The sequence below is a fragment of the Bombina bombina genome, chromosome 6 (assembly GCF_027579735.1).
Source record: "Bombina bombina isolate aBomBom1 chromosome 6, aBomBom1.pri, whole genome shotgun sequence".
Lineage (NCBI taxonomy): Eukaryota > Metazoa > Chordata > Amphibia > Anura > Bombinatoridae > Bombina > Bombina bombina.
The window spans coordinates 127,655,696-127,677,167 of record NC_069504.1 but is presented as its reverse complement, the minus strand read 5'-3'; the positions used below and the strand labels follow the sequence as shown (position 1 = coordinate 127,677,167).

General features: G+C 39.0%; 1 protein-coding gene across 3 annotated transcripts in view; it reads left to right on the top strand.

The window, feature by feature from the left end:
* Positions 1–21,472, top strand: part of CELSR1 (cadherin EGF LAG seven-pass G-type receptor 1) — a 258,025-nt gene that overhangs the window by 104,492 nt on the left and 132,061 nt on the right. The gene's annotated exons all lie outside the window — the stretch shown is intronic.

Below are 21,472 nucleotides of genomic sequence, written 5' to 3'. Positions count from 1 at the left end.
AGTGCATTACTGCTCCTTCAGCAAAGGCGATACCATGAAAATAAAGCAAATTATATAATGGACTAGATTACGAGTAGAGTGCTATTTAACGCTCTCGCTCGAGCGCTAACTGCTCTAAAAGTAAGCTTTTTGCATGTGGCGGGTTGCACTCGTATTACAAGTTGAAAGTAAACTGTATTCACTTGTGCGTTAACCTGAAGCGTGTAAAAAGACGAATTTACAATATTTTAAATATTGTGTGCGATAACCTATTCCCCCATAGAAGTCAAAGGGGTTAAAAAATGGGAAAAAGTCCCTACTCGCGTGCAAACCTGATCGCATATTCTCAAGGGCACTAACCCGACATGAAAATATGAATATTTTTACATTCCAATGTTCTTCACATAGAAGAATATGTTTTATTTATTCACAAATACATATTTCTACATATATATGTTTTTTGCACACAAAAAAATAAATAAAATATATATATATATATATATATATATATATATATACATACATACATGATTATGTATAGATATATACAGATATATAGAGGAATATCTATTTAAAAATACTTAGAACATATTCTGCTATGTGCAGAACATTGGAATGTGAAATCTTTATAACACTTTATTAAATATGAATATTGCATACATATGCTTTAACATGTTTTCATCTACTTAACTGCAAAGGGCTCCAATGCACTTATATATACACATAGAAACACAAATATGTACACTTTTATAGACATATATTATGTCTGTAAATACATATATACACATATAAACACATGTACACATGTGTAGACATAAACATACATTTCCATCTTTAGACATGTATATGTATGTATCGCAATGTTAAAGCCCTTTGTCTGCCTTTTTTTTTCTGGTACCTGAGACCGCATATCTTTTATCCCTAATAAATTTTATTATATGGTGCTATTATGAGTTTAACTGTACTTTGTAATGTGTTTTTGATGTGTTAAACCATAGCTCTGAGTTCACGCTTACCCAACGCGCTTTGACTTAAATTGCGCTCAAGCAATTGTGTTTACTTTCAACTTGTAATACAAGCAAAAAACCTGACTCGCGAAAACAGCTGCGATAAACCCCTTTTCGCTTGCACACAGCTGTTAGTGCGCCACTCATAATCTAGCCCAATATAAGTAAATTGGAAAGTTGTATTCTCTATCTGAATCACAAAAGAAAAATTTGGGGTTTCATGTTCCTAATATATTCTTATCCGTTTAACATACTGCATGTTAAATTTGTTTGATTTATGGATTTATGTCATCTATTTGCTTTTGTTCTGTCTTATGGGTTTGAAATTAGGAAGAATTGTTTCATTAGTGGAACATTATTATATATAGTAGATTGTAGCATTTAAGGACCGTAAAAGATATGCATAAATGTTTTATAAGGTTTTTAAAGTAGTATCACTGTTAAGCATTAACTTTGTAGCATATTTAAGCAGGCAAAATAAATAATGACTGTACATTGTTTAATACATTTCTATAGGATTCAGTTCTGAGAATAATTTCCCTTTAATTTTTAGATTGATTAACTTTAAAGGGATAGTAAAGTTCAAAGTAAACTTTCTTGATTCAGATACAGCATGTAATTTTAACTTTCTAATGTACTTTTATCTTAAAATTTGCTTTGTTCTCTTGTTATTCTTAATTGAATGCTAATTTCTAAGCCCTTGAAGACTGCCTCTCATCTGAATGAATTTTACAGGTTTTTCACAGCTAGAGGGCGTTAGTTCATGTGTTTCATATAGATAACACTGTGCTCATGCACGTGAAGTTATTTAAGAGTCAGCACTAATTGCCTGAAATACAAGTCTGTCAAAAGATCTGAGATAAGGAGGCAATCAGCAGAAGCTTAGATAAAAGTTAATTACAGAGGTAAAAAGTATATTTATATAACAGTGTTGGTTATGCAAAACTGGGGGATGGTAAATAAAGGGTTTATCTTTCTTTTTAAACAATACCATGTTTGGTGTTTACCATCCCTTTAATTACTTTTAAGGAGACTAATATTTTAAAATAACCCTTTGTGCAATCACCCATGGCATTAAAGGGACATTATACTGTAAATTGTTGTACAAATCCTCTTAATTGGGATATTTCACATTATTGTTTTATTCTGATTAATTTTAACTACTGGTGTCCATGGTGTAGGGGGGGACTGGGCTTAGAGAGGTCAATTTCACCCATGACTTGTACATGTTTGCTAATGGGAGATTCAATCAAAACAATTTAGGAAAATTACAATGTATGTGAAAATGGTAACAACTGAATACACTAGACACTGTGTTCAGAATAATAAAAGTGTGTGTGTGTGTGTGGGGTAATCTGAAACTGCACTTAATTTTCAGTATAAAGAGCTAAAAGGGGAGAGTCTAGATATCACATAAAAAGGCAATTTAAAACAATATCAAATTGCTCTAATGTGCCTTTAAAGGGACACTGTACTCAAACACGTTCTGTCTTCCATATGACATTTATATGGCATTTTTTTAAAAAACATATGTATTAAAAGTGGTTTAAATTAAAGTGCAATCTAACCCATCATTATAATTTGTGTTCGTCCAACACATGCTAGTAGGATTATTGTAAGGCTCGTGGGATACTCCTCTATCAGACCGAACTCGGACAGTAATCTTGTTATCCCGGCATCGAGCCGGAAAGATAGGGAATATCCCAGAGCAGAGAATATCAGGAAAATGAGGAGAGCGGCACTCACCACAGGCAGGACAGCACAAGGCAAATAAGGCAGACAGGATACGGCAACAGAAAAGCAGTCCAGCAATTCAGGGGGTAACCAGGTAGCGTAGTGAGACAGGCAGGGTTCAGCAACAAGAAGACAGTCCAGCAATGTAGGGGTTAACCAGGTAGCGTAATGAGACAGGCAGGGATCAGCAACAAGATGTCAGTCCAGCAAGTTAGGGGTTAACCAAGTAACGTAGTGAGACAGGCAGGGTTCAGTAACAAGGATCAGTCCAGCTGATTAGGGGTTAACCATGTAGAGTAGTAAAACAGGCAAGGTTTCAGCAACAAAGTATCAGTCCAACAGTTTAGGGGTTAACCAAGTAGCGTAGTAAGACAGGCAAGGTTTCAGCAACAAAGTATTAGTCCAGCAGTTTAGGGGTTAACCAAGTAGCGTAGTAAGACAGGCAAGGTTTCAGCAACAAAGTATCAGATCAGCAGTTTAGGGGTTAACCAAGTAGCGTAGTAAGACAGGCAAGGTTTCAGCAACAAAGTATCAGTCCAGCAGACGATCTGTCACTCCCAGGAGCACACAAAGTAGCACCTATACTTGGGCAGTGACAGATCATCTGCTGCCCGCTAAAGTACCTGGTGATTGGCGCCAAGAGACCGGCCGGCATCAGGAGCGTGCGGCGATGACATCAGCACCGCACGCATCTTGAGCCGACACAGCCCTAGGCAACGAGCATGGGGAAGACGCCACTCCCCTAGCAACGGCGCGGCATGAAAATTATGAGTACTTCCTACTAATACTCAGTTAGGAATTTCCTGTAAATGCTATCACCCAATGAGCATTAACAGGACATAAGCATCAGCCGCCAATAAGCATTATTAAGTTATGTCTATTTCCACTCCCCCTGTACCATGTGACAGCCATCAGCCAATCACAAATGCATACACATACCATGTGACATTCATCAGCCAATCACAAATGCATACACACTTATTCTGTGAATTCTTGCACATGCTCAGTAGGAGCTGGTGACTCAAAAAGTTTAAATATAAAAAGTTTGTGCACATTTTGTTAATTGAAGTAAATTGGAAAGTTGTTTAAAATTGCATGCTCTATCTGAGTAATGAAAGTTTATTTTTCACTTGTGTGTCCCTTAAATGATCTTTAGTGGGAAGTGCACAACTCATACAGTTAAAGGGATACTGAACCCAAATTTTTTTTCTTTCAGATAGAGCATGCTATTTTAAGCAACTTTCTAATTTACTCCTATTATCAATTTTTCTTCATTCTCTTGCTATCTTTATTTGAAAAAAAGGTATCTGAGCTATCTTTTGGGCTCAGAACTCTGGACAGCACTTTTTTATTGGTGCATGAATGTATCCATCAATCAGCAAGGACAACCCAGGTTGTTCACCAAAAATGGGCCCGCAATAAACTTACATTCTTGCATTTCAAATAAAGATGCCAAGAGAATGAAGAAAATTTGATAATAGGAGTAAATTAGAAAGTTGCTTAAAATTTCATGCTCTATCTGAAGCACGAAAGAAAAAAATTGGGTTCAGTGTCCCTTTAATTAGTGTCTATTTCATGCAAAAATAAATAAATATATCATATAGAGATACTACTTTTTCATAGGGAGTATCTTTAAGTCTCATCACATTTAGAATCTAGTTAAGAGACAAAAAGAGAACATTCAGGGTAAAATGCTATATAATTAGTGTAGAAATTGCAGTGACAGGGTCACTTTAAGAGTTGCTTTAGAGGCCAGCTTCCCTGTTTGTGAGAGAACCAGGCATGACTTGGCCCTCTCTGGCTAAAGCTGTTCCCGTCATGTTGGCTTAGTAATTCTGAGCTTTAGTGACTTGCTGCATGTTAATGAGACACATTGTTGAGACTCTGAATGAACTTGCAGTTGAATGATCTGGTTGGTGTGGTAATACTCGATGGAATGCCGCTCCAGTCAGGGTCTCCCGCCATTTCATTTTCCCTTTCAAGCAAAAGGGCCATATTTCGGAAATATGCTAAGGTAAAATGTCACAATCTGTCATCCATATGATAAGAACCACTAAGGACCGATGAGAGAGAACACGTCAGATTCAGAATTCCACTCTCAAATCACAGCTAGTAGCCAAACATTAAAATGATCTGATACGTTTCCTCAGGAGGATAATCGGGCCTAATGTCTGTTAGTCCTTCCAAATACTTTGAAGATTCAGACTTGTCCTGTAGCAATTATTAGTAATTTATACATGATGAAAGTTACCCTATCTTGTGAGTCTTGTGTTACTTATACAAATGTAAGCTGAGCTTCCCCTCCGATACCAGGTAATTAGCTAAGCTTGGCATTTGCTTCAGTCAGCGATCAGCCAATCATTTAATTCAGAAAATACATAAAAAAAGGTCATGTTATTTCTAATTTGTAGTATGCACCAAATAAAACGCAAGTAACAGAGTTAATACTATGGGGCCTATCTATCAAGCTCTGAATAGAACTTGAGGGCCCGTGTTTCTGGCAAGCCTGCAGGCTCGCCAGAAACAGCAGTTATGAAGCAGCGGTCTAAAGACTCTGAGCAGGCGGACAGACATCGCCGGAATTCAACCCGATCGAGTACGATCGGGTTGATTGACACCCCCCTGCTGGCGGCCGATTGGCCGCGAGTCTACAGGGTGCAGCGTTGCACCAACAGCTCTTGTAAGCTACTGGTGCAATGCTGAATACGGAGAGCGTATTGCTCTCCACATTCAGCGATGTCTGTCGGACCTGATCCACACTGTCGGATCAGGTCCGACAGACATTTCATAAATAGGCCTCTATGAGGCTAATTAACTTAGGCCTAGATTTAGAGTTGGGCGGTAGCCGTCAAAACCAGCGTTAGAGGCTCCTAATGCTGGTTTTGGGCTACCGCCGGTATTTGGAGTCAGTCAGGAAAGGGTCTAACGCGCACTTTCCAGCCGCGACTTTTCCATACCGCAGATCCCCTTACGTCAATTGCGTATCCTATCTTTTCAATGGGATCTTTCTAACGCTGGTATTAAGAGTCGTGGCTGAAGTGAGCATTAGAAATCTAACGACAAAACTCCAGCCGCAGAAAAAAGTCAGTAGTTAAGAGCTTTCTGGGCTAACGCCGGTTTATAAAGCTCTTAACTACTGTGCTCTAAAGTACACTAACACCCATAAGCTACCTATGTACCCCTAAACCGAGGTCCCCCCACATCGCCGCCACTATATTTTAATTTTTTAACCCCTAATCTTCCGCTCCGTACACTGCCGCCAACTACGTTATCCCTATGTACCCCTAATCTGCTGCCCCTAACACCGCCGACCCCTATATTATATTTATTAACCCCTAATCTGCCCCCCTCAACGTCGCCTCCACCTGCCTACACTTATTAACCCCTAATCTGCCGAGTGGACCGCACCGCTACTATAATAAAGTTATTAACCCCTAATCCGCCTCACTCCCGCCTCAATAACCCTATAATAAATAGTATTAACCCCTAATCTGCCCTCCCTAACATCGCCGACACCTAACTTCAATTATTAACCCCTAATCTTCCGACCGAATCTCGCCGCTACTGTAATAAATGGATTAACCCCTAAAGCTAAGTCTAACCCTAACCCTAACACCCCCCTAAGTTAAATATAATTTAAATCTAACGAAATAAATTAACTCTTATTAAATAAATTATTCCTATTTAAAGCTAAATACTTACCTGTAAAATAAACCCTAATATAGCTACAATATAAATTATAATTATATTATAGCTATTTTAGGATTTATATTTATTTTACAGGTAACTTTGTATTTATTTTAACCAGGTACAATAGCTATTAAATAGTTAAGAACTATTTAATAGCTAAAATAGTTAAAATAATTACAAAATTACCTGTAAAATAAATCCTAACCTAAGTTACAATTAAACCTAACACTACACTATCAATAAATAAATTAAATAAAATACCTACAATTACCTACAATTAAACCTAACACTAAACTATCAATACATTAATTAAATACAATGCCTACAAATAACTACAATTAAATAAACTAACTAAAGTACAAAAAATAAAAAAATATTTACAAACATTAGAAAAATATTACAACAATTTTAAACTAATTACACCTACTCTAAGCCCCCTAATAAAATTACAAAGCCCCCCAAAATAAAAAAATGCCCTACCGTATTCTAAATTAAAAAAGTTCAAAGCTCTTTTACCTTACCAGCCCTTAAAAGGACCTTTTGTGGGGCATGCCCCAAGAAATTCAGCTCTTTTGCCTGTAAAAAAAAACATACAATACCCCCCCCAACATTACAACCCACCACCCACATACCCCTAATCTAACCCAAACCCCCCTTAAATAAACCTAACACTAAGCCCCTGAAGATCTTCCTACCTTATCTTCACCTCGCCGGGTATCACCGATCGGTCCTGGCTCCGATATCTTCATCCAACCCAAGCGGGGGCTGGCGATCCATAATCCTGCGGCTGAAGAGGTCCAGAAGAGGCTCCAAAGTCTTCATCCTATCCAGGAAGAAGAGGCGATCCAGACCGACAACCATCTTGATCCAAGCGGCATCTTCTATCTTCATCCGATGAGGAACGGCTCCATCGTGAAGACCTCCAGCGCGGATCAATCTTCTTCCGACGACGTCCAACTGAAGAATGACGGTTCCTTTAAGGGACGTCATCCAAGATGGCGTCCCTCGAATTCCGATTGGCTGATAGGATTCTATCAGCCAATCGGAATTAAGGTAGGAAAATTCTGATTGGCTGATGGAATCAGCCAATCAGAATCAAGTTCAATCCGATTGGCTGATCCGATCAGCCAATCAGATTGAGCTCGCATTCTATTGGCTGATCGGAACAGCCAATAGAATGCGAGCTCAATCCGATTGGCTGAATCATAAGTTTAATTTTGAGTTCCATATTCATTTAGAGTGTACAAATTTAAATAACTTTCCAATTTAATTCTGGTCTCAAATGTCTCTCTCCCCCTCTCTCTTGGTATGCTCTCATGAACTTTCAATAATGGATACCAAGGTAGTCTCAGAAGAGAGCATGTGTCTTGAGCACTATATATATATATATATATATATATATATATATATATATATATATATATATATATATATATATATATATATATATATATATATCATTGTTATAAACATTTTTCCACGTACACACTCCTGTGCTTACCTCAGTATGCTTTCTGGGACAGAACTTTACTACTAGCCAGAATATTGAGGATGCAGATACACTTTTTGATTATAAAGCCATAGAATTTAGTTATAGGTAGAAAAACATAAAAGGTTATCAGCAGATATAACATTTAAGGAGCTATGGCTCCCTTTCTCTAGGGATTTGTCAAGCCCTGTTCTCAAGTATAGTGCAGTTTTACACACAACCCTTGAAGACTATGTTGTTCCTTGGAATTGTAGCCGGCAATTTGTGTTTTTTTTAAGATCATAATAATTAAAGTCTTCTTGTTAAACTGAAGACTTTTTCAAGTGAGCTTGTCCACACTAACATCTCTCCTGTAACGATAACAGCATTTTACATCTCGCCAATGTTCATCTTTCACAGACTTCTCTTGTGCTGCCAGTTACCTGGAGACACGGAGCCTGGGAACAGGCTTTTATACACATGTCACTTAACTGTAATCTGTTTCGGTGGCATACAAGACCTTGCCAGCTCACGCTCCTCATCAGTATACAAACTGCCCAGGGCAAAGATATGTGACACCCGAGAACGCTGGCCGGAGATAGCTGTTACTATAGGCAATGCTTTTGTTTCTGCTTCTCCTGTCTGTAAAGATGACATTATTGTGTTAGATATCGTTTCTCTTGGACCTGGCTTTATTCTAGTAAAGTAATTAGTCACTTGTTGGCCAGACACTGGAAACATTTGCTTGCAAAGCTCAAGTCATTGATTTTGGATTTGTTTATGGTATTAAACATGTTTTAGTACAAAATACACACACTATAAATTAAAATGTTATAAGGAAAACTTTACATTCTTTCATAATTTTTGATTAATTCAATTCAAATATAAATCTCTGGTGGCAGTTTCACTTGACGTTATGCTAGAAAATGGTTGTGATTCATTCAAGTAACCTTAGGGATTACAAAATATGGCCAGACACCAAAAATGCAATCATGTTATCATTTGTAAATACAGCCTAATACCTTCAAGTATTTAAGAAAGTAATTTGTGTCTGGTACAACGGAATCCAGCAAATAAAATGCCTGACAACAAGCAAAAACTCAGTTTCTAAAATGCATTAAAAGGATATGAAAAGCAAATATGAAAAGCACAGCAGATTTGTGCAGTATGTAAACATTTATAAAAATGCCTCCTGTATTTGTATAACTTTATTGTACTCAGAGTATACAAACTGGACATGATCACATGCAAAATGCAGGGCTAGTTCTAGAACGGAACGATTGAAAATAAAAACAAAATCTGACATTAAAGCGCCATATTAAAGGGACATTAAACAGTTTGCCATTGTAACATAAAATATTGAATGCATAGTAAAATGACTTTGAGATATTCTTTTCATTATTTTATTTTCCCTCCTTTTCATGTAATTTGACTCTGAAAATTGTGACTTTTCAAATTTTTACAGCTGCAAATTACACACTGCAAAAGCCTCAAGGCTAGCCCTGCTACATATCTGTCCTTAATGACCTCAGCAGAGGTTATCAGATAATGAACTGCAAAAAACTGGGGGTTTTGCTAACATAATGACCGTAGCTACCTTTGTCTAGTCCAGTAACAAGTCTTGATTGCCTTATTTAAATAAGCCAAGTGGTGGGTGGAGTTTGGTTCTTTAAAACAATTGTACTGTGTACACAACGTGTTAGTATGTTTTGAAATGTTCTCTTTTGGCCAGTAATGTTTCCTTTCATTATTCAGACAGATCATGTCATTTTCAACAGCGTTTATAATTTACTTCTATTATTATTATTTTTTGTTCTCTTGGTATCTTTTGTTAAAAAGCAGGGATGTAAATTCAGGGGCGTACACATTTCTGGAGCACTTTATAGCAGCAGTTATACCTAGGTATCTCTTCAACAAAGAAAACCATGAGAATGAAGCCAATTTGATAATAGAAGTAAATTGGAAACTTTTTTCAAATTGTATGTTCTGTCTGAATTAGAAAAGACAATGTTTGGGTTTTATGTCCCTTTAAAGGCCGTGGTTAGTACCATTTGGGGGGGGGGGGGCATACATTTCTCTTACTTATTCCTGAAATTATTGCATCTAGTGAAGATAAAGACAAAATATGTCATCAAATTTCCATCCAACTAAGATCAAATCTGAAGTTTAAATCCAAAGCGGCTAATATACACACACCATATTATTACTGCCAGGTATACATTAATCATAGTTTCTTTTTAATAGGTATAATACCTTAATTTGTGTTTCTTACCATCTACGTGTAAATTACATCTTGCAAAAGTAATTATATTATAATATAAGGAACGCACTATGGTAATTACAACTTTAGTAGACACTGTGAAAATTGTATTTTTCTTCATAAATGGAAAGAGTCCACAGCTGCATTCATTACTTTTTGGAATTAAGAACCTGGCCACCAGGAGGAGGCAAAGACACCCCAGCCAAAGGCTTAAATACTCCTCCCACTCCCCTCATCCCCCAGTCATGCTTTGCCTTTTGTCCCAGGAGGTTGGCAGAGAAGTGTCAGAAGTTTGTTTTGTCTCTTATGGAGGGTAGTACTCTTCGTCATGAGACGGGAGCTTTAAGTAGTCCTGTCAGCCTCTCAGTGAGGGCCTGGATGAAATTTAGAGTCCGCAGATGCAGGGAGAGTCTTTCTGCGAAACCATCCCGACTCATATTAAAAGCTCCACAAGAAATCGGCGTTGTCAAACTTCTTTTCACTGCCTGCTTTCTTCTCTCAAGTCCATGACAGAGGTGCTGCTACTATTCGTCACACTTTAAGGGCCGTGTTCCTGTTCCACGGCGTAGATTCCGGCAAGATCGTTTCATGTTACTTCATCTGAATGTACTGTATCTTATTTGTTTGCGGTAAGGTACTATCCTGCGGGACTTATTAAATATAAAAAATAGGGCCTCAGTGAGGCTCCTTTGTTTCTTGGAATCGAGGGTTAATATCTCCCGAGGGGGATTATTGAACAGGGTTTTTTTTTTTATCATGTTTGTTATGTGATTCAATCTACTTATGTGTTAAAGGGACAGTATACTATAAAATTGTTTTTCCCTTAATTTGTTTCCAATTACTTTTTTTTTACCAGCTGCAGAGTATAAAATGTATGAGATTTGCTTTTAAAGGCTTATTTGTGTATATGAATTAGCTGATTTTGTGTTTTGAAGCCACAACCGAATAAAAGGGGCTGAGCTTGTAGGTATAATCAGATCTCATTACTTTATCACATTGTATAAATATGCCTGCTTCTTTATCTTATATCTGTCTATAAACCAATCACCAATACTTGGAGAGAACAATGGAAAATTAACATTTTATTACCTTATCTCTTCTATAACCCACAGGCTAAATAAACTATTCCAAATGCCAATATAAAGGTAATAGAAATACTTGTAAACAATTTAATATACTCCAGCAGGTAAAGTGGATCATTGGGAACAAATTAAAGAGGAGCATCTTTTGGGGTAAACTGTCCCTTTAACTGAGCTCTTGGCTTAGAACATAGGGGTCTTTGGAAGTGACGCAACCTTATGGTTGGGTGTGCTTTTTTTGGACTGTACGGCTCACCTTGTGACTGGACGTGTTTACGTTATGGTCTTCCATTTCCGCATTCCTGACCGTGTGGCGACTGAAAAATTTGGGTCTGCTGGTGTCTGGTTTTAGGAGGTGGGGAGTGCCCCAGCAATTGTTGGTGTGAGGTGCCGTTTACATTTTTCTTTAGTCCATATTATTATATTCTCTATCCAGTTATAGAGGATTCTGATGCTGAGACTGTTCAAATTTGAAGAATGTGAATTGGCCCCATTGACACAGATCAATTGGTTATGTTCGATATGCCGTATTAGAGCGCCTTGTTCCTCAGACTCTGGGAATCAAGGGTCCGGTAAACCATCCGCCTCTGGGGGATTCTGTCCTCCGAGAGGCGAGTTCCCTAGCGCTCCCTACTACTACACATGCAGGTAACCCAGATTATGTTTATCCCTCCTTACAGGGCGGCTTGTTCCCCCAGGAGTTTGCAGCTCGTTTTCGCTTTCACATATTTTTGGCGATTATGCGTCTTCAAAGCCCAGACGTTTATTTGCATTTGTGCTCGTGCCTGATTGTCCCGGGTCTCCCGGCCTTGGGTGGGCCTATACCCTGCGGATGTAGCTGTCCCTGAATGTTGTGCCTTTCGTTACAGAATAGCGCGCATTCACATTTTACTCAGACACGTTTTTGAGTTATTAGAGGATCCTATCCTTAACGGATATGGGAATCCCCAGTATTCTGCCTCAAATGGTTGACCACATTTGACATGTGGGGATGGCATAATATCCTGATTGTCGGTTGTTGAGATCTTTCCCAGTTTTTGTTGGAAGATCAGGGTTCCGTTTGGCTGGTCCTGCGAGTATGCCTGTTTCTTCTTAGGCGTTTGCCTACGGGCTGCCTTATATTTTCTTTTATCCAGTTAGGATGACTTTTATTTTGGTTATATGTTTCCTTCGGGAACTATCTCTGGTATCGATTCTCGCTGTTTACTTCTGCAGAAGTTGTTAAGGGACATGTTAGTCCTAGGTTGTCTGTTATTCTCTTCCCCTCTGAGGGAGGATTTAGGCAGCTTGACAGTTATGGCCCTGTGCAGGCTGGTCCTGCTTGGGTTCAGATCTTCTGTCTCGTGGCCTGTTCAGACACGTGGCGCCTGTTCTGCCTGTCTGGTCTGGTCAAGGCACCAAGTGCTTACTTTATTATTTGTGTTTCTTGTTTTTATTTTACAAGTTTCAGCTAAGCATTCTAACAAGGACTTGTGGGTCCATGAGGCTGGAAGGATTGTTTCACTCGGGACCTAGAGTATTCTTCCTCACGTGGGAGGATTGGGGGTTTAGCGCTTCCTTACCGCTGGTTTAAGGCGGTTTGGCCTTTCGGAGGCTCTAGGAATTGTCCTATTAGACGTGTTCTTTCCGTGGTCCTCTTGTCAGTGAAACCTTTGGACTTCCCCATGTGGGTTAGGTCTTCTTAGGGGGCCCTGGGTTTCCCTTCAGGAGAGGGTTGCTCTCTTCTTGAGACCCTTTGGATTTTGTCCGTTCCTCCATGTGAGTTGGGTCTCCTTTGGGGACCTGAATTTCCCTTCGAGAGAGTTCTTTTGGACTCTGCTTAGGATCTTCACGGATCTGGGGAGGCTCCACATCCTGGTTTCAGGTACTCCTCTGTCTCGTATAGTGAGGTGGAGACTAGCTTTTGATCGAGTGACCTTGTCCTCATGGTATTCCCTTGCTTTGGACGCCTGTGGCAGTCGAACGCCTATGGGCTCTAGTATCTTGGTTCAAGATGCCTTAGCTCCTTTGGAGCATTGGACTTCGGCATGGGGTGGTCTCTTCCTTGGGTTGGGACTTGCAAGGTGTTCTTGTTCTCTGGGTTCTCCTGGATATTACATTAATCTCCCTGTTGGTCTGTTTTTCTATGTCAGACGGGGTGTTTCAATTTCTGGGATATTGTTTGTTTTAAACAATCGGGGGCTTGAACCTGTCATCGCCCTGGTTCCTCCAGTTGCTGAGGCTTTTGCTCAGCGTTTTTCCCTTGTGGAGGCAAAGTGAGCAGTGACTGCTCCAAATTCACCTGTCGGCATCCAGTATGCGTCTCACACGTATGACGTAGTCAGACCTCACCGAAACTACAGCCTTCGAGATGCTGATCCTCAAACTTAGTGACAGGGTGCAATGCCCAATATGCAGGGAACCAGCCACATGAAACGTCCAGAAAAAGAAGAATTCAGTAGCACAGCAGTAAAATTTCAAAAAACACTATTCTTCTAAAGGGCAAGCAGGTACAAACATGGAATGACATCTGACGCGTTTTGTGCCCCCTAGTGGTGCTTCATCAGAGACTACAGATAGTACACCCATGACACTCTTAAATAGAGATCATGGGTGAACTCATATTAACCAATTAATGTCAGAGATAAAATATAAATGAACCAACATTAAACTTTTACACAATATGTGATAAAAACATATACAATATGCCACCATCTTAATCACCCAGCTAATTAATTAAGTGCAGACTGTTGCTAAAACAAAAATTTTCCTCCAATGTTATATGATATTACACTGAGATAGACAATCCTGATTTTGTGTACTACAGATGTTCACTTTGCTTCTTATGATATCCTCCAAAATTGATAAACACAGAGCTTCCACTTTATATCTTATCCACATCTCATCAGTGGAATGCTAAAACAAAAATTCTCCTCCAATGTTATATGATATTACACTGAGATAGACAATCCTGATTTTGTGTACTACAGATGTTCACTTTGCTTCTTATGATATCCTCCAAAATTGATAAACACAGAGCTTCCACTTTATATCTTATCCACATCTCATCAGTGTACCATAAAATGTCTATCCTAAAAATCCAATTACAACATTAACATGTTGGCTACACAATATGCATAGGTAAATACATCTAACCGTATCAGGTGCCTAAACTGCACATTTCTCTCATGCACACTATTTATTATGAACATATATCCATCCGGATTTCATATAGAATGGATCAGCCAAATGAGCAATCAATGTCCACCTGTATCCAACATATGCAAGTATATGCAAAGAAGAATCATCAGCCACATATTCTTAACTAAACATGCACTGGTGTATTTTCTCTCAGTGGAACTATCACAACAACATTTCTTGAAGCATTTATCATATCCCCTAGATGAAATAACTAATATCCCATTCTAGATTAAGTCCATGGGGTGCTCTTGTCCCAAGTCGATAAATCCAATATAATTCCTTCTTATCAAGTATTTTATATTTATTTCCACCTCTAAATGGAACCTTTGCCAAATCTATGATTTTAACCCTAAAATCACCTATATTAGTAAATTGTATGAGGTTAAAATGTCTAGCTATTGTTGAATCTTTACAATAGTTTTTTACATTATTAACATGTTCCCTTACTCTTACATTGACCTCCCTTGTAGTTTTTCCAACATATTGGATGTGGCAAAGGTTGCACTCAAGAAAGTATACTGCAAACTTGCTCTTACAATTAGCGTAGAAATCAATATTGTACACTGTCCCTTCTACAACTGATCTGAAGGTGTTAGTAGTCTCCATCATACTACAAGTTAGGCATGTTCTTACTCCACACTTGAAGTTACCTTTCTTTCTAAGCCAACAATCACCTCTAATTCTTCTATCATTAGTAACCATACTGGGAGCTAGCTGAGACGCCAAAGTTAGCGGTTTCTCCTGGAGGACTGTTGGCTCAGTTGAGTCTGATTTTGCAGTCTCTAGCTAGGCTTCCAGACTATCTGCGGGTCAGTGTCCTTAGGCTTTTTCCTTTCAATGTTCTTGGCTTCGGACGATGCAGGGTTTTGTTGGGTAGTGGTTTCAGGCCTGGTGCCCTCAGAATGGGCCGCCTCTTGTACCCTCCCATCTTGGCATTCAGTGTCCTCTATAGCTTGGGTATTTGTTTTCCCAAAAGTAATGAATGCAGCTGTGGACTCTTTCCATTTATGAAGAAAAACATAAATTATGCTTACCTGATAATTTTCTTTTCTTCAGATGGAAAGAGTCCACAGCTCCCCATCCGTATTTTTTATGTGGGTCGTCTATATTTTTATTCTACTGGCACCTTTTCACCCTGATATTTATTCTACTATTACTTGTTCATCAGTAGAATGACTGGGGGATGAGGGGAGTGGGAGGAGTATTTAAGCCTTTGGCTGGGGTGTCTTTGCCTCTTCCTGGTGGCCAGGTTCTTAATTCCCAAAAGTAATGACTGCAGATGTGGACTCTTTCCATATGAAGAAAAGAAAATTATCAGGTAAGGATAATTCAAAGATCCATGGGTGTGTTCATAATGAATAAAAAAACAATGTGTTTCCAGGTATTATTTTTTGATCCTCAAATGGGAGCCAGTTTTTTAGGGGTAATTTATTTTCTTTGAAACATTGAATTTGACAGTAAATAAGAACCTCAAAGGCCCATCAAGTCTACCCATATTAAATGTTACTGTTTTCCTAGGATAGCCTTATGCTTGTCCCAGGCATTTTTTATTCTTATACAGTAACTGTGTTTAAGACCTCTATTGGAGGTTTATTCCATGAATCCACCACTCTTTCTGTAAAAAAAATGCTTCCTTACATTTCTCCTTAATCTGCTACCCTTTAATTTAAAGGGCCATTAAACCCAAAAAAAAATCTTTCACGATTCAGATAGAGAAAACAATTTTTAACATTCCAATTTACTTCTATTATCTAATTTGCTGCAATCTTTAGATATCCTTTGTTAAATAAATAGCAATGCACATTGGTGAGCCAATCACATGAGGCATCTATGTGCAGCTACCAATCAGAAGGTACTGAGCATATCTAGATATGCTTTTCAGGAAAGAATATCAAGAGAATGAAGCAAATTAGATAATGGAAGTAAATTAGAAAGTTGTTTAAAATGGTATTCTCTTGGATAAATTTCTTCACAGTCACTCCCGGACTCCCCCGCCAGCCATGGCAGCAAAACCAAGAGAGAAAAGGAATAAAAATACTATAGAGACAGCTGTCGAGACACAGTTAACTCCTGTTAATATTCCATTTACTAATGAAACCTATAACATGCAGGCCCTAGTATCAAATATTGCGGAAGCCCTAAACCCTAAATTTGATGCCCTTAGGGCAGAGATTAAACAAGAGATCTCATTGTTGTCCCAAGAATTGAGATATTTCACCAGTAGAATTAATGAAGTGGAACAAAGGGTGTCTGATCTCGAGGACCTTACTATAGTACAAGCATAGAATCTACTGCAGCTACCTTGTCCAAAATGCAAAGCTAAATCTAAGATATAGAAAACAGGGCCAGAAGAAATAATATCCGCATTATTGGGGTACCTGAAGCAAAACAACCTGAGAATCTAAATTCATTCATCTCAGACATCCTAGTACAGCTACTTAAAATTCCTTCAAGTAATCCTCAAATAGTGGTAGAAAGGGTTCATAGAATAGGGAAGCAACAAGTTGACAACAGAGGTAACACTAGACCCAGGCCAGTAATAGCCAAATTACTTAACTTTAATGACAAGGTGACCCTTCTCCAACACTTTCGCAAGAACCAGCCTATAATGTTTAAAGAGAACAAGATTCTCCTATTCCAGGACTACTCAGTAGAAACATCACTTAAGAGGAGAAATCTAGCCCCAATCTGCTCCAAATTTATCCAGCAGGGGTATCAGGCTCTAATTAACTACCCTGCTAAACTTAAGGTTTTTGTTAAGGGAGAAGTCTTTATGTTTGAAAATGCGCAAGACGCAGAAAAATTATTGAGTCAGTTAAATGCCAGTGAGTAAACTGAGTGGGTACTAAGGATTTATTGTCCCTGGTCATTACTTTATTTTTTCTTTAGTGAAGAATAGAAAGGAAAATGGTTGAGAATAATAAAGATTCAGATAAGAAAGGGGAACGTTGTTCCCCTTTTCTCTTCTTTTTTTTTTTTTTTTTCTCCCTCCCCCTGTTTTGTTCGGTTTGTTTATCCCCTCCCCCTCGCCTCCCACACCAATCTCACTTACCTACCCATTGAAATAAATGGTCAATTTTAAAATAGTATCCTGGAATGTAGGAGGTATTACCACCCCTATAAAGAGGAAATTAATTATTACCCAATTAAGGAAACTGAATACGGATATAGCTTTCCTCCAGGAAACGCATCTCAATCTAGAGGAAGTATCGAAACTAAAGACATCATGGGTTAAGGAGATATTTGCTTCGCCGGGACAGGGGAGAAAGAGAGGGGTAGCCATTTTAGTGGGGAAAAGGATTAATGTAGAAATACTGTATGCTGGTGTGGATCCGGAGGGGAGATCAGTGATTTTAAAAATAAAGATTAATAATCGTGTGTTCACACTGTGTAACGTTTGTGCGCCTAATACTCTTGACCCAGAATTTTGGAACCAACTGCAGACTGAGATACTCTCTAAAATGGAAGGTAGCCTTATTCTTGCAGGAGACTTTAAAATGGCTCCACAGTGCCCACTCGATAGGCTGAGACAAAATACAAAACAAAAAAAGCATAAAAAAGATAATTTGGAAGCTAAACTACTCACGAAGCTGATGCAAAATCTGGGCATTAGGGACATTTGGAGGATGCAAAATCCTGATGTTAGAGAGTATACCTGCCTATCCAAAGCTCATAAAACGTTATCAAGAATCAACCTCTTTCTGATTGATGAAAGATTGTGTACATATGAGATTAAAACAAAAATACTTCCTATATGCCTGTCTGATCATGGGCCGATCATCCTAGACCTCCAGGATAAGCAGCATAAATTTAAGTCAAATCGGTTTTTTTCCCCTTCCTACCTAGCATCTGATTTGAAATTTAAGAATTGGCTCAGAGTCAAGTTCAATGAGTATGTCCTCTGTAATTCAGAATATAGAGACCGTCCTGCCATATTTTGGGAGGCAGCAAAGGCTGTGTTAAGAGGCGAAATTATAGCCTATCTGGCTATACTAAATAGAAAAATGCAACAAAGAGAAAAGGAATTAACAAATGCAATAACAAATGCATACAATCGATTCCTCCTTGACCAAAACTCAGTTAACTGGGATAAATATAATAGTGCAAAAAGCAATAAAGATGCTTTCTTACTATATAGAGAAACCCAGAAAGAATTAAAATTACAATCTAAATTATACAAATATGGTAATAAATCAGGGAAATTATTAGCTAAATTGGTTTAAAGCGAAAAAAACCCTCGTTATTTGAGAAACTAGTTTTAGGCGAGATTGAAATACTTAAACATGAGGAAATAGCGGAAGAATTGAAAAAATATTATCAAGAATTGTATTCTTCTAGACCCTCTGACTTAGCTCAAGCGGAAGATTTCTGGAGTAAAATCCCAGTTCCTGAAATTTCTAGTGATATATCTGAAACTCTTAACGCTCAAATCACAGAGGAAGAAATTAAGAAAACTATCTCTGACCTTGCCCTTAACAAAATCTCTGGGCCGGATGGGCTGCCTAATGAATTTTTTAAAATTCTATCCCCAGAAATATCAGTACACCTCTGTAAACTATACAACTCCATGTACATAGATGGAGAAGAGATGACGAAATCTTTTTCATCCTCCTACACAACTTTAATACTCAAAAGTGGGAAGGATCCAACCTTAAGGGAGTCATATAGGCCAATTGCTCTATTAAATTCCGATTACAAGATCTTTACATCAATTCTTGCCCAAAGGCTACAAAAAATATTAGGCGATATCATTCATAAAGACCAAGCCGGATTCTTAAACTCTCGAAACTCCTCAGCAGAAATCAGAGAAATATTGGTAACATCAGAATACTTCTTCTATAGGGGGGAGGAGGGGAGGAGGGGGGATAGGGCCCCGCCAGATCTAGCGGTTATTTCAGTTGACGCAGAGAAAGCCTTCGACTCTGTTCAATATGATCATCTTTTTTTTTCCTTAGAAAAGTTTGGGTTTATAGGAGGGTTCCTTGACTTTATTAAAAATTTATATAATCAGCCTCATACGAGTCTAATTGTAAATAATCTACTCTCCCCCCAAATTGTATTGGGCAGAGGAACTCGTCAGGGATGCCCCCTTTCCCCTCTCCTCTTCAACCTCTGTATTGAACCCCTGGCAATTGCGATTAGGCAACAACTTGAAGGCATTAAAATAGGGGAGTATGAAATAAAAACATAATTTATGCTTACCTGATAAATTTATTTCTCTTGTAGTGTGTTCAGTCCACGGGTCATCCATTACTTATGGGATATATTCTCCTTCCCAACAGGAAGTTGCAAGAGGATCACCCAAGCAGAGCTGCTATATAGCTCCTCCCCTCACATGTCATATCCAGTCATTCGACCGAAACAAGACGAGAAAGGAGAAACTATAGGGTGCAGTGGTGACTGGAGTAATAATTTAAAATTTAGAACCTGCCTGAAATAGACAGGGCGGGCCGTGGACTGAACACACTACAAGAGAAATAAATTTATCAGGTAAGCATAAATTATGTTTTCTCTTGTTAAGTGTGTTCAGTCCACGGGTCATCCATTACTTATGGGATACCAATACCAAAGCTAAAGTACACGGATGATGGGAGGGACAAGGCAGGAACATTAAACAGAAGGAACCACTGCCTGTAGAACCTTTCTCCCAAAAACAGCCTCCGAAGAAGCAAAAGTGTCAAATTTGGAAAAAGTATGAAGTGAAGACCAAGTTGCAGCCTTGCAAATCTGTTCAACAGAGGCCTCATTCTTAAAGGCCCAGGTGGAAGCCACAGCTCTAGTGGAATGAGCTGTAATCCTTTCAGGAGGCTGCTGTCCAGCAGTCTCATAGGCTAAGCGTATTATGCTACGAAGCCAAAAAGAGAGAGAGGTAGCCGAAGCCTTTTGACCTCTCCTCTGTCCAGAGTAAACGACAAACAAGAAGTTTGCCGAAAATCTTTAGTTGCCTGTAAGTAGAACTTCAGGGCACGGACCACGTCTAGATTATGCAAAAGACGTTCCCTCTTTGAAGAAGGATTAGGACATAAGGATGGAACAACAATCTCTCGATTGATATTCTTGTTAGAAACAACCTTAGGTAAAAACCCAGGTTTAGTACGCAGGACTACCTTGTCTGAATGAAAGATCAGATAAGGAGAATCACAATGTAAGGCAGATAACTCAGAGACTCTTCGAGCCGAGGAAATAGCCATCAAAAACAGAACTTTCCAAGATAAAAGCTTAATATCAATGGAATGAAGGGGTTCAAACGGAACACCCTGAAGAACTTTAAGAACCAAGTTTAAGCTCCACGGAGGAGCAACAGCTTTAAACACAGGCTTAATCCTAGCCAAAGCCTGACAAAAAGCCTGGATGTCTGGATTCTCTGCCAGACGCTTGTGTAAAAGAATAGACAGAGCAGAAATCTGTCCCTTTAGTGAACTAGCGGATAAGCCCTTTTCTAAACCCTCTTGTAGAAAAGACAATATCCTAGGAATCCTAACCTTACTCCATGAGTAACTCTTGGATTCACACCAATATAAATATTTACGCCATATCTTGTGGTAAATTTTTCTGGTAACAGGTTTCCGAGCCTGTATTAATGTATCAATAACCGAATCCGAAAACCCACGCTTTGATAGAATCAAGCGTTCAATTTCCAAGCAGTCAGCCTCAGAGAAATTAGGTTTGGATGGTTGAAAGGACCCTGAATTAGAAGGTCCTGCCTCAGGGGTAGAGACCATGGTGGACAGGATGACATGTCCACTAGGTCTGCATACCAGGTCCTGCGTGGCCACGCAGGCGCTATCAGAATCACTGATGCTCTTTCCTGTTTGATCCTGGCAATCAGTCGAGGTAGCAACGGAAAAGGTGGAAACACATAAGCTATGTTGAAAACCCAAGGGGCTGCTAGTGCATCTACCAGCACCGCTCCCGGGTCCCTGGACCTGGATCCGTAACAAGGAAGCTTGGCGTTCTGGCGAGATGCCATGAGATCCAGATCCGGTTTGCCCCAACGATGAATCAGTTGGGCAAATACCTCCGGGTGAAGTTCCCACTCCCCCGGATGAAAAGTCTGGCGACTTAAAAAATCCAC